Below are 16497 nucleotides of genomic sequence, written 5' to 3'. Positions count from 1 at the left end.
CCACGTCAATCACTTTCACGAAGATTGAGCAAAGTTTCCTGAAATCTAACAGGATGTGAAAGCAGCAGCAGCACTTTCAGCAGAAGTGCAAGTTTCTGCAGCAGCAGCAGCAGCATATCTTGCTGAAATACCAGGCTGCCTGGGGAACTCCTGTTCATGTAACACACCTCTTCCAGTGACATCTTACACTAGTTCATTGATTTGAAGTTGTTTCTTCTTGAGGTTTATTGTGTGGCCGATTAAGTTATTCCCAAGGGCTCAGTGTTGAGACAAGCTGTGTTCCATATCTTTATCTGTGACCTGGATAAGGGAGTTGAGTGCACCCTCAGCAAGTTTGCAGACACCAAGCTGGGCAGGGGTGCTGATCTGCAGGAGGGTAGGAAGGCTCTGTGGGGGGATCAGGACACGCTGGATCGATGGGCCAAGGCCAAGGGTACGGCATGTAACAGGGTGAAGTGCCGAGTCCTGCACTCGGGTCACAACAATCCCATGCAGTGCTGCAGGCTGGGGACAGAGTGGCTGGCAAGTGTCCTGGCAGAAAAGGGCCTGGTGGTGCTGGTTGACAGTGGCTGAATATGAGCTGCCAATGTGCCCAGGTGGCCAAGAGCAGTGGCAGCTTGGCCTGTATCAGCAATAGTGTGGCCAGCAGGAACAGGAAAATGATTGTCCCCCTGTCCTTGGCACTGGTGAGGTCACACCTCAAATACTGTGTCCAATTTTGGACTCCTTTCTACAAGAAAGACACTGAGGTACTGGAGAGTGTCCAGAGAAGGGCAGCAGAGCTGGGGAAGGGTGTGGAGCACAGGTCTTACAAGGAGCAACTGGGGCATCTGGGGCTGTTTAGCCTGGGCACTCAGAGGCTCAGGGAGACCTCACTACTCTCTGCAACTGCCTGAAAGGAGGCTGAAGAGAGCTAGGCGTTGGTCTCTTCCCCCAAGTAACAAGTGACAAGAAAAGAGGAAATAGCCTCAAGGGAGGTTTAGATTGGACATTAGGAAATATTTCTACACCAAAAATGTTGTGAGGCATTGGAACAGGTTTTGCAGGGAAGTGGTTGAGTCACCACACCTGGAGGTATTTAAAAGACATGTAGATGTGGCACTTGGGGACATGGTTTAGTGGTGGATTTGGCAGCTGAGTTAACCCTTGGACCTGATGATCTTAAAGGTCTTTTCCAACCTAAATGATTCTACACTTCTCTGATGCTCTGACAGAGAATGTTTGGCAAGGTAGTCTAAAGTGGAAAATAAAAATAAAATTCCCATCTGTTTCTTCTTCTGGTCATATTTAGGATATTTGGAAATTTCACAATTTCTACATTTCATTCACATTTCCCCCACCTCCCTGTCCTGCTAACCTTACTGCAGACCTCAGATACAGTAGATTCAGCTCACATCCAGATATCCATTCATCTTAACCTTCTGTTGGTAACAGAGTTGTGACAGCTGTTCCTTGTGTCAGGACTGACCAGCTGGAGAGAGCAAGGGGATATGACAAAAGGGCCATTGACACCAGCTTTGTACAAAGGAAATTAAGGAATATGTTTCAATTACAGTTAAATTGGGACAGCTCTCCAACTTGCATACAAACACTTCTCCCTTTGATTTCCTACTTGTACTGCTCTGCATATTAAAAAATTTTAATCAAGCCCTGGCTACAAGTCTCTAACTGAAAGCAGCTTTGCCTTCTCTCTCCAGTGTCAGAAATGACACTTTCCATGAACATGGGCCTCCAGTATGAAACATTTGGCCAAGTGGTGATGCCTTGGTGTGCCTCTTAAATACTGATGTTCTGTGGCTTTAGCTATGTTATTTTATTATAGGAGAGCTCACAGATTTATCTTATTACAGGAGAGCTCGCAGATTTCACTGGATGGGCTTTCCACAGATTCCTTTCCACAAAATATAAAAACCCGACAGTCTGCTCTCTGAAACACATGATAAATAGAACAATAAATCACTGACCCATATCAGCACCTGGTTTACTAAAAGCAGGATTTGAACTTCACAGTTTACTTTTGGACCCAACGTGTTTCAGCACACACTGTTTGCTGTTGCTGAAAACAGGTGCCTCCAGCTCCGTGACTTGGGAGGTCAGTGTGCTCCTCAGTGGCCAAAGTGAGGTCAGCCCAGAGATGTTGAATCCAAAATGTTTCAAAACACTTGAGTGAGAAAACACAGCCCAGGGCCCAGATTCCTATCTTGGCTTAGTCAGGTCTGGGTTGGAGGTTCTGGAAAGCTTATCCACTGATGCCAAGAATGATTTAGCCAGTGACAGTGTGTGGAAACTGGCTGTGCAAGATGTTGCAACATATAGTAAGAGCTGCAAAGGCAGCAGGAGTATTACAAGTGCTGTGCTACCATAGCAGTTTGTGCCAAAGAAAATCCCCATAAAGAGCATTTACAGACATTCTCTGGCAGAGGTTGGTTAATAAGATGGATAGTAAATGGGATAAGTGGCGATTCCCTAAGACAGCTGTGGTAATTCCCACACTCCAGAGATAAAGAAAGGCATGAGCAGTAGCCAGAAAAAGGGGGGAACTGATATAAAAAGTAGAAAGATCTGCTTTTGCCATGATCCAGGCACTTTCCTCAGGGCAGGAGAGAGCAGAAATCGGAAGCAGGTTTGCTATTAGAGAAGGGATTAATCACAAAGGGAAAATGCCTTGTCATGCTGTGACTCAGCAGAAAATGTTACTTGCGTGGAAGCAGCTGGAGGACACAGCCGGAACACAGCAGTGAGTCAGGAAAATCTGGGCTTTGGACTGCTGCCTTCACCCTTCCTTCCCGCCTTCATTTAGCAATCTGAGCATCTAGGTATGGTGGTGATTGCTTGTAAAGAGATACCTCATATTTTCTTGTGTAGCAGGATTGGATTTAGATTGCGCAGGAAAAATGGAAGTACAGATTACGTTGTTGCCCTTTTTGTGAAGTGCTTTTTGGTGCCCATCTTTTTAGGGCAGCTCCTGTGGCATGGTGCTAAGTGAAACAGCATTGTGAACCACAGATGAGCCCTCTAGCACGTACTGCAGTTTAAACTCACGGTAACACAGATCTGTATCACCAGCTTTTCCGCAGAAAATGGGAGGAAGACATTCTGCCACCACAGCCTTATACTATGTGGTGTTTTTAGGGGAAGGTCCCTCCAGAAGGAGGATATACCCTTTAACAAATCATATGTTATCTTTCCAAAGAAAAGAGCTAGGGCACCAGAGCAGTGGAGTGTGTGTCCAAGGTGATTGCATAATTTGACTTTCCACCTCATGGAGTAAAAACAAAAAGATAGGAATAAGATTCATCCCCAAGAAAGACATTCTGAGGATAGGATGCTATTCAAATGCTCTCTTCAATGTGACTCCCTTAAGTGATGCTGCGGAGCAATGAATAGTGCCTGAGTACCAACTCATAACATGAGTTAAAGGAGTTTTTCAGAATTTTAGCCTGTCCTGCTCACATTTTAGGAAATGTTTATTTTGCCAAACCCTTCAGATGAACCTCCAGTGTTTTTGTTTTCACTGTTTGATGTTACACCACAGCCTGAGGACCCCAACCAGATGTAAATATCACATCTCTAACTCACTGTGAAGTTACATGACTCACCAGAACCTCCATCTCCCTACTCCCTACCCTGATTTTATAACTCAAGATGCAGACAATAGGCAGCAGGTAAATAGGAAAGGGAAGCTAAGTAAAATAAAGAGCCTAAATAATACCTAAATATAATTAAATAGCAGAAAAGGGAAAAGTGACACACAGTGACATTGAGGCAGCTGTGATTACATGACCTAGTCACAGCAGAGACCTGGCTAATTGCAAGCTGTTTCTGGATCCTTTGTGTGACAGACAGCATGAAAAGGTAGGATTTGGTAAAGACAAAATGATGCTGTCATGAATTTGAAATAATGTAAAGTTCAAAAATTATGAGGTCTCTTATTTATTGAATGCATTCATGGATTTACTGCAAGTCCATGAAACTCAAGCTGAGATCTGCAACGTCATTTTCATCAGTCATGGTGAACAATCCCTTTCCTTGTTGCTGTATTTCTCTTTCAAGCCTGATTGCTCCGCACTCTGGTATTTTCTGAAATTAAAATGGGCAATGCCGGTGGGTTGTTCTCCTGGAAATTCTGCTGACAAATCCTGGTGACATCTTAGAACACCCTGTTGGTGTTGGGCCACTGACAAACAATAAGCCAAGAAACTGTCTGTGGGAAGCGTCAGCATTCCCTACAGATGAAATTAGAGACCTGAGTTAATTCTGCAAGCACTAGGCGCGCATATTCACAGATGCAGCTAAGTCAGGCTCCTGGCTCAGGCCCTGTTTCTAATCTGCCTGAGCAACACAGTTTCCAATGCAGACTGCAAGAGGTCATCCAAGGACCACCATGACTTCACTGGTGTCTCTCCTGGGGACGGCTGTGCACGCAAGCTCAAAGCTGCACGTAGCTTCTCTTATGAGTCCGCTCTGAAAAGCAGCCACCTCTTCAGCGCTGGTTACAACACAGGTCATAGCCTAGCATGTGTTAAGGAAAGATCTATGCCAAAACCAGAAAATATGACAGTAATCCTTCCAGTACCACATTGCTTATTCCCTATTCATCTTCTTCCCCCGCTCTTTTGCCTTCTCTCCAGCAGCAGCACAGGCACAAACCAGATCTGGAAACTGTTTCATCTGAAATCCATACCTCACCATGTGTTTCTCTTTGTTGAGGGATTACTGTTGGGTGAACACACATCAAATTTCAGTTTAAGAAAAATTTAATAGACTATTCACTAGTGTACTGACTTATGTGCACTGCACTTTGTTTTGGTCCAGAGGTATGAGACTGCTCCCCAAAACTTCAAAACAAAGTGAAAGAAAATACAAAAGTAACCAAAAAAAAAGCAAGCAAACAAACAAACAAACAAACAAAAAACCAAAAAACCAAAACCAAAACAAACAAAAAAAACCCAAAACCAAACCAAAACAAAACAAAAAACCAAACAAACAAACAAAAAAAAAACCCAAACAAAAACAAAACAAAAAAAAACACCACAAAAACAACAACCACCAAACAAAAAACCCCCACCACCTTGAACAACCCTATACAGATTTTTGTCTAATAGGTAGCTTGGAATTAATTTCCCTGTGTAGTTCCTCTCTGTCATCCAAGGATGGCGTATGTCATATATCTCACAGGTTTGCTGATGGAAGTGGCTATTCATAAACCCATAAAAACTTGCCAGATGGGAAGAGAAGACTGACAAGCCAACTCAGAGGCTTCTGGATGATGACACGGAGGTGAGTGTATATGAGTTGTCCTGAATAGCTCTAGTCTTTTATTTCACAATTTGATGTGATGGTCAAATCTTTGAGGTCTTTTCTAAGCGTGACAGCAACACCTATAGAATGAGTTTATGGCCCAGCTGGGGAAGGACACTGGCAAAAGGGCACCACAGCAAAGCAGCAGGTCATAGTGATGTAAAAAGGCAGTGGTGAGTTTAGGATCCCAGTCAGCTCCTGGTCTTGCCCTGAGGGCAGATCACCCGCACTCCTGGGCAAGTGTCACCTCCTCGTCTGTGAGGTTTGTGAGACTGCCAAGGAGAGCGCTCTGAGGAGACCATGGTTCCTGCTACCAGAGCCACCACATCAGCATGCAGAAGAGCAAAGAAAGCACCTTGTCTTCAGAAATCCAATCAAGATGAGTTGTAAAAACCATGGTAGATGGCCGCATGGCTGTATTTTGTGCTTCTGCAAATCTCTCCCTACCGGTTTATTAATTCTCAAACACACCAGGAATATTATTGAATGGAGAATCCCAGACTCCCTCACACAACAAGAGACTCTGAATGCAGTCAAGAAGAACGATGTTTTCTTGAGATATTTTCAATTCTTGAACGTTATGTAACTTTCATTTATCCTTACCATGTATTAGTACTGTGAATGGCAGAAAGGGAAGAGAAACTTTTGACATTTTACAGAGCAAAACCCAGTTGTACTAGACTAATGCCAGCAAAGATGTTTCCTCAGTTGATGTGGGACCTGAGGTCCTTACACATGCTTGACAGGATGTTTAACTTTGCTTTGACAGTAATGTTCCCTGCAATTTTATTCTGAAATAAACCAGCAGTTTTAACTGCCTTGTGTTTTCCTTCTTAGGCAATTTATCTTCATGGAAAATGACTACAAACACACTGAGGGCAAGCATTTATTTGCAGTCTCACTCATTTTAGAGCCTCATGAGGTCCCATGACTTTATGGAGCGTTCCAACATGTGCTATTAAATCTGTAACATCTTTGGAGTCCTTAAAGTGGACTGGACTTTAACTAATAGTAATACTACTGATAAATATAATAAAAAAGCAATTGTCAAGCCTTGTGGTCATAGATAGGAGTTTGAGTAACAGCTAAATATGGCCCAGTAAAGCAAAATATATACCCAGTAAAGCAAATATAGGAAATTAAACTCATAATATATATTTAGTGTCCTTGCTCCTAGGGATGCTTGTCTAATGCATGGTGTGAGAGTGGCAATACTGCTTCTGTATCTTCCTGATAAGGGTTCATGATGTGAAACCACCTGCAAGACACAACAGAAGTGGACAAATGGGATTAGCTGATTGAGTTCCTTTCTTTCAGAGGCTGGGAAATAAAGTAGAAAGGTGGCAAGCTTGGGTGGGGAGGCTCCAGTGGAGAGGGAAGAACAGAGGTGAGTATCCTCTGGCTCTCCCCATCTCTAGGCAGAATCACCCCCTTTGGTAGCACCACACGCCCCAGCAGCCAGGCTGGTGCAGCAGCCTGCACTTCCACTGCCCTTCTCTCCTAAGGCAAAGGCTGGGTATTTTCTTCCTATCTTGGAGCAGTAGTAAAAAGCACATTCTTTATCTAACTTGCAGGGTAGTTCCTGAATGTTATTTACATCTTCAAGTCCAAAGGAGAGGGCAATGAAATTAATTTTCAAGGTAAGACCCATTCGGTGCCTGAAGTGGGTCTTTTTTGCAGAGTGAGTATCAGAGGGATGTGTTTTCGCAACTCCAAGAAATCCCAGGAAAAGGTTCCAGTAAACTTGCCTGAAATTACTGAAAATGGATGAAAGATAAAGCAGTTTTAAATGGGAAAGCTTTAGCTTCTCTGCATGCCAAGATCTTCTTTTCTAAAATTACGTAAGCAGCCTGGCCAAAATGAGAATAGGGTTTGACGGAGTTTTATCTTCTCCTTAAATTTCATTTTTAAAACACATATTAACTTATATTTTAGGTATATGTATATGTGTGTGTATATATATATATATATATATATATTAAAAAAGCAAAACTTCTTCTCTAAAACCATGCATGCAAAAAAACTAGTAAGTCTGTTTCGTTTTTTGCTATTTTAGAATTTAGGCCTAGAAACTGTATGTTCTTTTGTCAGAAGACTTAGAAAGCAATTCACATTCCAAAAGCAGTTCCAAATTACAGCTTATCTTGTTTCTTTTTCAGCAAAATATGAAGAATACATTTTTAAATGACAAAAGTAAGTTACCAGCACAAATCATTAATTGCCAGAGAAGAGCCATAGGCTGGTAACATTATTGTGAAGTCTGTATAAAGGACACCATGAAAAATGCAGTATTATGTGGCTCATTTAGCTTACAGCTGTTCTGTATTCTTATCAAGTGGTATCCTGTGTCAAAGAATGACAGCTTTAATTTCCTTTGCTGGTTGCTCTGTTTAGATCACTTTGACACAGATTATCGCTTTTACAAGAACATAGTCCAGCTGGAGGGCAAACATACCTCTTAATAATTTTTCTTTTTTTTTTTCCTGTTGCTCCTTCGCTGTGTGCAGCAGCAGTGCAAAGCCAAGTTGTATAACTTGGGTTTGTAATAGCTAATGTGATATTTTTAGGCATTCAGGTGTAATGTTTGGTCCTTAAATTATAGGGCTGTAATTCTAGCTTAATCCAGAGAAAAGGATTTCATGAGGCAATAAATAAAATGGTGACTGGATTAAGCAGTATCAAGAAAGCATTTAAAGCATAGATACAATTTCAATGAAGTTTAGGTACATATTTCACCTACCGTGCATATTTAATTGCTGTCTTGAACAAAGACTAACTGAAGACAAAGTTTCTCTGACCTTAAGCCTACACTTCCAACCCAGGTAATTATTACACTGAAGTGACTGGTGCTTCTATTTTAACACCTGCCAACCAGAAATCCAGGCAGCAAAATCTGACCAGTCAGCTGTGACACTCGTTCGAACTTCCACATCTGGCCACGGCATCCTCAACTGGCCCCCTTTTACAAGGGGGTTTTGGTAAAGAACTTCTTCGCTCTGTGCCATCTCACACCTAACAGTCCTGAAAAGGCCCCGTGCAGCCAAGTTCCAAGATCTACACTGTCCCCTGCCTTCTTGTGCAGGAAGAGTGTCCTGCATCCTTCACGGATGACGGTACTTCCCCTAAGAAGTGCTTCCCTTTCCAAGGAAAAAGAAAGGACCAACCTTCCAGAGACCAACTGGTGTTTTTCCAACAACGCTAATAAAGACTTTAATTTCTCCAATGTAATCATGAGGCAATACAACAGAGGCATGAGATGACAATGGAGGATGGCACTTGGGGTGATGTAACCATGTCTCTGCTGGGGTGCTTAAGAAGGGCAGCACTATGTTCCAGACATAGGCTGTGTATTCCAGTGGTGTGCCTGGGCAATGGGTCCTTGCCACACTGTGCCCTTGGAAAGCTGTGAGTACCAGCTGTATTTGGCACAACTGAACAGAAAAACAAAGAAAGGCTGCAGCAGTGCGTGGCAAAGGAGGCAAATAGAGATCTGGCTCTGGGTAATTATAGGGTAGGATCCAAAAAAGTCATTACTTGGTGCAGAAGGCGGGGTCAATAGAATCAGAGAATCACACAATCAATTTAGTTAGAAAAAACTTTTGAGATCATAAAGTTCAGCCTATGACCAAACACCACCATGTCAACTAGACCATGACACTAAGTGTCAAATCCAGTCTTTCCTTAAACACCTTCAGCAATGGTGACTCCACTACCTCTGTGGGCAGCCCACTCCAATACCCAGTCACTCCTTCTGTGAAGACATTCTTCCTAATTTCCAATCTAAGCCCCCCTGGTGCAGTTTAAGACTGTACCCTCTCCTCCTGCCAATGGTTTATTGGGAGAAGAGTCCAACCCTCATCTGGCTACAGCCTCCTTTCAGGCACTTGTAGAGAGCGATAAGGGCTGCCCTGAGGTTCCTTTTGTCCAGGCTAAACAACTCCAGCTCCCTCAGCTGCTCCTCATAAGTACTTTACTTACACTCTACACCTTTCACCAGCTTCATTGCCCTTTTCTGGACAAGCTCCAGCCCCTCAATGTCCTTCCTGAGTTGAAGGGCTCAGAACAGAACACAGGATTTGCGGTGTGGCCTCACCAGTGCCATGTACAGAGGGACAATCCCTGCCCTGGTCCTGCTGGCCACTCTGTTGCTGATCCAGGCCAGGATGCCATTGGCATTCCTGGTCACCTGGGCACACCCTGGCTCTTGTTCAGCTTCTGTCAACCAGCACCCTGAGGTCCTTTTCTGCTGGGCCATTTTGCAACCACTCTGCCCCCAGATCGTAAGAAGTTCCTGCCCAGGATTTCCTATTTCTTAGGCAGTTTGGCCCGGATTTTTTTTGCTCTAATTTAGGTGCCAGAAACGTTACTATGTACGTAATGCTTCAACTTTGCTAGTGAATTGTGACTAAAACCATTCTCAAGCACTGAAGCTCATGTTCACATTAAAATATCTCACCTCACAAACTAGATTGGGTGCTCAAAAACTGCCTCTTAGAAGTGGCCATGGATTGGTCTTAAACCCCCAAACCATGCCCAAAAACCGCTTTGGAGAGTGATACTTGTCTTAGCCTGAAGTGGGAACACATATATTCTGGTAACAAAGAGGTCTGAGCGACCTTGTCCAGGGACACCCTCTGACAGCCTCCAGCATCTTCACCAGTAGAGATACAGCCCACCATTGATTAATTTCATTCATTTTCTTTCCCTCAGTATTTAAATCTCTCCTCCTGAGCAACACCAGCATCTTCCTACAGTGAGTGAACATCGGGAATACAATTGCCATCTGTAGAAATTATCCCTCCTTGTCAGATGTGCCTAAGGTCCCTGAGATCCATCCACTATGCAGCCCACAAGAGGCTGGTGGTGCTGCCAATGACTGATTCTTCACACAGTTCTTGAACAAAACCTCTCCCTGTCCCTGTGGCCTCTCTTTCAAACAGCTCTACAGTCACTCCTCGTCCTCTGCTGCCTCCATACACACTAGGTTCAAACCAAACACCTCCCTCTTTCTTCTCTGTTGTGCACCAGCCATGACCCTTACCTCCTGAGGCGGCACTGGTCTTTGCAAGGCACTGGTAGTAAAGTCCAGTACCGGATTCAAGCTCCTGCAGAGGAGTCCTTGGCATCCTGGAGACAGTACATCTTTCCTTGCACTGTTTTTTAGGGCGTGCTGCAGTAGCAGTGCCTTCAAGTGACATTGCATCCTCCACTGAGACAGACAAGCCACAGCCAGACTGTCCACCAGAAAAGGTGAGTCAGGTAAGGGAAAGTCTTTGGGATCCAAAACAGGAGATAGGCACAGAAACCACACTGCAGGAGATAGATCCAAAGAGTGACTGAGTGCTCCTAAAGCTGGAAGGAGATATTAGAAGGCATAGTAGCAAGGATGTATTCAAGAGGTGATTCTCACAGACCAGAGAGTTCAGAAGGTGCAGAGCATATTTTCAGCCACTCAGAGTATCAATCCTACTCACTATAGCTGTGGTGAGAAAGACAGTCTGTCCTGTCTCCTGGAAAAATGAGCAGTATAAAGACATTGTCAGAAGCACATATCTGCAGCTGATTGAGGTTATTGCTTTTGAGAGATTTACTGCTTTTTGACTAAAATAGAAAAGGGAAATTCAAGTATAAGAGAAGTAAAAGAAAATATCTGAGGATCCCTCTTCCATACAAGTACAGACAGGTTTCAGTTTTCACTTGGCTTCGCTTGCCAAGCTATCACATTTCTCTGTTGTCACATCCTCAGGTGCCAGGCAATACATTCAAAAGTGGGTGTTTCCCTCAGAATGACGTGATGCTTTCCTCAGAGTGGTGTGATGCTTTTCCCAGAATGACACACCTTTCTTTAGCAAATGAGTGACTACCGTCCTTGAGCCACTGGGGAGAAGCCCTTCTATCCACCATTGTCTGCTTCTGGGCAATGAATACGGGGCACCTCCCTACAAATAGAAATGGTTTTGTTATGGCTTTTTTACCCTGGGGAGGTTTTGGTTTCAATTCTCAGACCTGTGTCCCTGCCCATGGCTGTGCTGGGAAAGCAGGGCCTCTGCCACCCCAGCAAGCAGCCCCTGTACAGGCTCACACACAGGTGATGTGTGCAGAGCTCCCAAGGCAGGCTGAGAGCTGCAGTACTGGTGTGAGTGCTGCCAGCAACCTGCTGAGCCACCCAGGCCCCCAGGATGGGCACCTGGGAGGCAGCACCCTGCAGGGCACCAGGAGATAGAAAACCATGCCCTGGCTCTCGGTGCAAGGCTGAGACAATGCAAAATCAGAGAAAAGCTGCAGCAGGGAGAGGATGCAGAACCATGCGTATCTTGCATGTACACCTGTCCTGCACCTCACAGAGGCCAAGACCTGCTTGCCCATACAAAGAGAGTTGCATCATGACTCAATGAAGGTTTATACTTGTACTTTGGGTCTAGAGTTCAGGATAAGCTGAGCCTTAGCACCTCTTTATTGTCAGGAATAATAGTTGTAGCTCAATCCAATTACCAAAAGCATATGAAATTTTTCCCTTCAGATACGAAAGAATGCAGTGAATAAGATAGTCTTTCACATGAAAATATCTTTTAAATTACTCATGTTTCCCCTTGTATGTTTATTTTTTGCCTGCTACTTCAATGTGGGTTGTTTTTTTTTAAGTCATTAAAAAAATTCCTGGGCCTCAAAGGATAATATTTCCATTTAGTTCAGAAAAGTATCAGCCCAGTCCCTGCACATGTGTTCCAGTACTAATGGTATGTCTAGTGGACTAAAAGCCAAATTTCCTGCATTTATTTCAGTGGAATGACACTGATAGAAAACTGAGTTACAATCAAGAAACAGATTTCTCCTACTGGTCTCAGGGATGAATAGGTCTGAAGAAACAACTGCCTTTTTCTCCTAGAGATGGTCCTACCAGCTCGTGTAGCCTTGCTGGGGAAGATGAGAAGAGTGAGGGCTGAGTCAAAATGCTGTTGCTGACTCTATCTAGGCTACAGTTCCATCTTTTGCAAGTTCTATAGTTCCACAATGCAGAAAATAAAGGTCAGGCCAGCTTGCTTCCCCACTTCATTTCGCTTTCTAAATGATTTAGGAGAGGCTGAACTATTGGACCTACAAAAGAAATTCAATTTTGCACAACTCTTCAGCAAATCTGGGCATCTCCTGACTGTGTCTCTTTCCTTCTTCCCTTTAATTCTCTTTTGATTCTTTCCTTTTCCCTCCACTCTTTTTTTATATCCCAATTCTGCTTTTCTACCCACTCCTTTTCTGCATCTGAATTCTGTCTCAGCTGTACACTTTTTAAATGAAAAATTAGATTATTTTCTGCTCTCATCACCTCTTTTTTTTTCATTACTTGGCCTTGCTCTGCTCTCCAGTAAAATACTCTGAAACTTGTGGAACCTATACTGTGGCCTTTTGCTTCTTACTCATGTGCTGTGGAAGGTACCTGGGTACTTTTCTGTTCTAATGGAGCATGGGATCATTCAGGTAGGAGGCACCCCTGGAGGCCAGCTAGGCCATCCCATTACTGAAATATCTATTTTGAAGTAGGATCAAGATGCTAAATGTCTTGTCCAGTCAACTTTCACACACCTCCAAGGATAGAGATTCAGCAGCCTATGAGCACTTTTGCCCATGCTTGACCAGTCCCACTGTATAACACTTTTCTAGTTAGAAAATTTGTTCCATGGTTAGGAAGTACTTTCCTACTTGAAAGACACATTTCTATTGAAGGCTAGATTAGTCCCATCAGTTTGTTGGCATCCTCTCTGGTACTTACGCTGCTAATAAGAAGCAGTCTTGGTCCTCTCTGAGGCTTTCCTTCAGCAGACTAAACACAGTATCCACTTCCCACTTCCTTTCCAGCACCAAGCCCTCCATCCCTCTGACCACTATTGGGACCTTTCAGTTAAAGTTCATGTTTCAAAGTTCATTGCTCTATGTTTGACATAGAGCAATCAGAAGCATATGCAAAATTGAAGTGATATACCACAAATGTCTTTGAATTAGAGCAGTAAGATTCTCCCTTTTCTGCTGGATATACCTCACCAGACTGCTCTAAGATCACCTTAGCAGCACACCTGCCATAGACACCAGCATCCTTTCCTTCCACAGTTAATTCCATACCACATACTTGCTGCCATTACAGCAACCATCTCATGAATTCCTTCCTCATCATCTGCTTATTAACACTCAGCAGTGCTCTCTCCCTTTTAGCCAGCTTCATGCACACCTAATCCCTGTTTCTCCCCGTTCCCTCCTCACTCCATCTCCACAAGACTCCATGAAAAGGCTTCACTGAAATTCCCAGGAAGGAAGCATGTTTCCTTTGTGTACAAAATAGTTTCTCAATGAGTCTATTGGGCTGACACAATCCAACATTGTAAAGTCATGTTTCATTTTATCTACCTCTCCACCTCTATTTGTTTTTCATTCAAAATTTTCCTGGGAGCTTTGCATTCTATTGCAGCCACCCACTCAAGGCTGCCTGGATCACCTGCTCTCCCCACATTTTGAACTAAAGGGCCTGGGTTTGCTTTTCTTCATATATGTGTTACTGTTCTTACCTAACAGGTCTGAAACCAGGAATATTTGCTACCAGAGCTGTGCTTTCATGTACAAATCCCTGCCAAATTCAGATGCACACTTTGTCTCACAATAATCAGCAGGGTTGTTGGGTTTTTTTCTGGGGGGGGGGGGGCTGGAATTGATACATTCGCTGGATCTTGAACAACAGAAGTGCCAGAAAGATAATCACAGAATCACAGAATCAGCTGAGTTGGAAGGAACCCGCAGTGCCCACTGAGTTCAACTCCTGGCCCCGCACAGCACAATGCTCAAGAATCACACCATGTGCCCATGAGTATTGTTCAAATGCTTCTTGAACTTTGTCAGGCTGGTGTTGTGAACACTTCCCTGGGGAGCCCATTCCAGCGCCCAAACACCCTCTGAGGGAACAACCATTTCCTAATATTCCACCTAAACCTCCCCTGACCCAACTTTGGGCCATTCCTCGTTGCTGATCACCACAGAGCAGAGACTGCAATGAGGTCTCCCCTCAGTCACCTCTTCTCCAGGCTGAACAGACCAAGTGACCTCAGCTGCTCCTCACACAGCTTCCCCTCAAGACCCTTCACCATCTTCACTGACCTCCTTTGCCTCTCCAACTGTTAAATATCTTTCTCATATTGTGGCACTCAAAACTGCCCCCAGCCCTCGAGGTGAGACCACCCCAGCTCAGAGCAGAGCGGGACAATCCCCTCCCCTGCCCGGCTGGCCATGCTGTGCCTGATGCACCCCAGGGCAGGGTCGGCCCTCCTGGCTGCCAGGGCACTGCTGCCTCAGATTCCCCTTGCCATTTACTAGGACCCCCAGGTCCCTTTCCATGACACTGCTCTCCAGCTTCTCATTCCCCAGTCTATACACACATCCAAGACTGCTCCATCCCAGGTGCAGAATCCGGCACTCTCCCTTGTTGAACTCCATGTGGCTGGCGATTGTCCAGGCCTCCCATTTGTCGAGGTCTCTCTGCAGGTCCTCCGTGCCTTTGAAGCTCCTCCCAGTTTTGTCTCATCTGTGAACTTGCAGTCCTGCATTCAGGTCATAAATGAAGATGCTGAAGAGCACAGGGCTGAGGATGGAGCCCAGTGGAACCCCACTAGTGACAGGTCCCCAGTCTGATGTCACCTCATTCCCTATAATCCTCTGTGAGCCAGTTGCTCACCCATTGCGTGATGTGTTTATCCAACTGTGTGCTGGACATCCTGTCCAGAAGGATCCTGTGAGAAGCAGCATGGAAAGATTTACTGAATTCCAAAAGGATTACATCAACTGCCTTCTTTTGATCAACTAGAGGGGTTACCTTCATAAAGGAAATCAGGTTTGATAAGGACTTTCCTCTCATGAAGCTGTGCTGGTTGTGACTGATAATGAAACAACTGAGATCCAAATTTACTTACGATTATCCCAAAAGCATGCAACAAGACACAAACTGTGCAGTAGCTGGCATAATGTCCATAGATGTGAAGGCAGGGATTTCTTCAACTATATTTCTATTGTCAGAGCTTATCTGTTAGGTTATGGAGATCCAAAATGTTGCGATATCTTTGCAGTTTCATTTCTGGACTTACTAGATGGAAAAACAATGATGAGAAGAGGCGAAATCTTGAATGAGGAGTTAACCACCAATGGGAGAGATTTCAATTTCCTTCTAATCCCTTTCTTTGCTGAGACATGTAGGATTATCCACGTTGAATTATCCTTTTCAATCATGATTCCCAGCAACATAATTACCAGCACTGTTTTTACAGTACCCATAAATAAAATAGTTTTGCAATATGGGAAAATATGCATCTACAAGATGCATTTTGTTGGCATACCATCAATTTTATTGAACACTTCTTGAAGTCACAAAACTCAATCCTGTAATAGTTACAGAATCTCCATACAGAAACAGATTTTTAAACAAGATGTAATGTGATATTCCACATTTAAACAGTTTCACTTTCTAGATTCTAATAGTTATGAATTAAATCCCTGATCCTCTGCTCAAAACATATTACAAGCACCCTAATTCTGAAATTTCATCCTATTAATTTAAACCAGGCCCAACTCTTTCATCTGTTTAGTCCTTTGCAAAACCTTTACTAAAAAACCACCTAAAACATCTCATGAGAAAAAACTGCCAACAACAATAACCTCAACTTCTGTTGCAGCTCAATGGTAATAACACTTAGCTTAAAAGCTAAATTTTGTGGGTACTGCTGTATGTTTAGGAAAAAAAATTAACTATATCAAAAGAATTGTCAAAAATTAAATCTCTCAGTACCGTAAACTAACACTAATGAATAAAATGCAAAAGACTGGAAAGTTGGTGGACGTCATCAGAGAGAAATGACACAAACCATGCATATGTGAATGGTTATTTGTAATGGGAATGAACTACATTATTTATGTAAAACAGATTATTTACTATGCCTAAACACGTTGTTACGTGCCAGGATATTGCATGGGGTTTTTTGTTTTTTTTTCCTCCTGATGCTCTATTGCTTAGTCTTGTGAAGTTTTCATTTATTTTCAGGAAACATTTAACATATTCCTGCCACGTCACATAAAATTCTGTCTGAGAGGAAGGAAATTACATCTGCCAGCTCCTTGTGTGCTGAGAAATGTGTGCTGAAGTTAAAGGCTCCAAACAGCATTCCTTGGAAA

This window comes from Hirundo rustica, chromosome 1, assembly GCF_015227805.2.
Source record: "Hirundo rustica isolate bHirRus1 chromosome 1, bHirRus1.pri.v3, whole genome shotgun sequence".
In the NCBI taxonomy this organism is placed as follows: domain Eukaryota; kingdom Metazoa; phylum Chordata; class Aves; order Passeriformes; family Hirundinidae; genus Hirundo; species Hirundo rustica.
Note: the sequence above shows the minus strand (reverse complement) of the source record.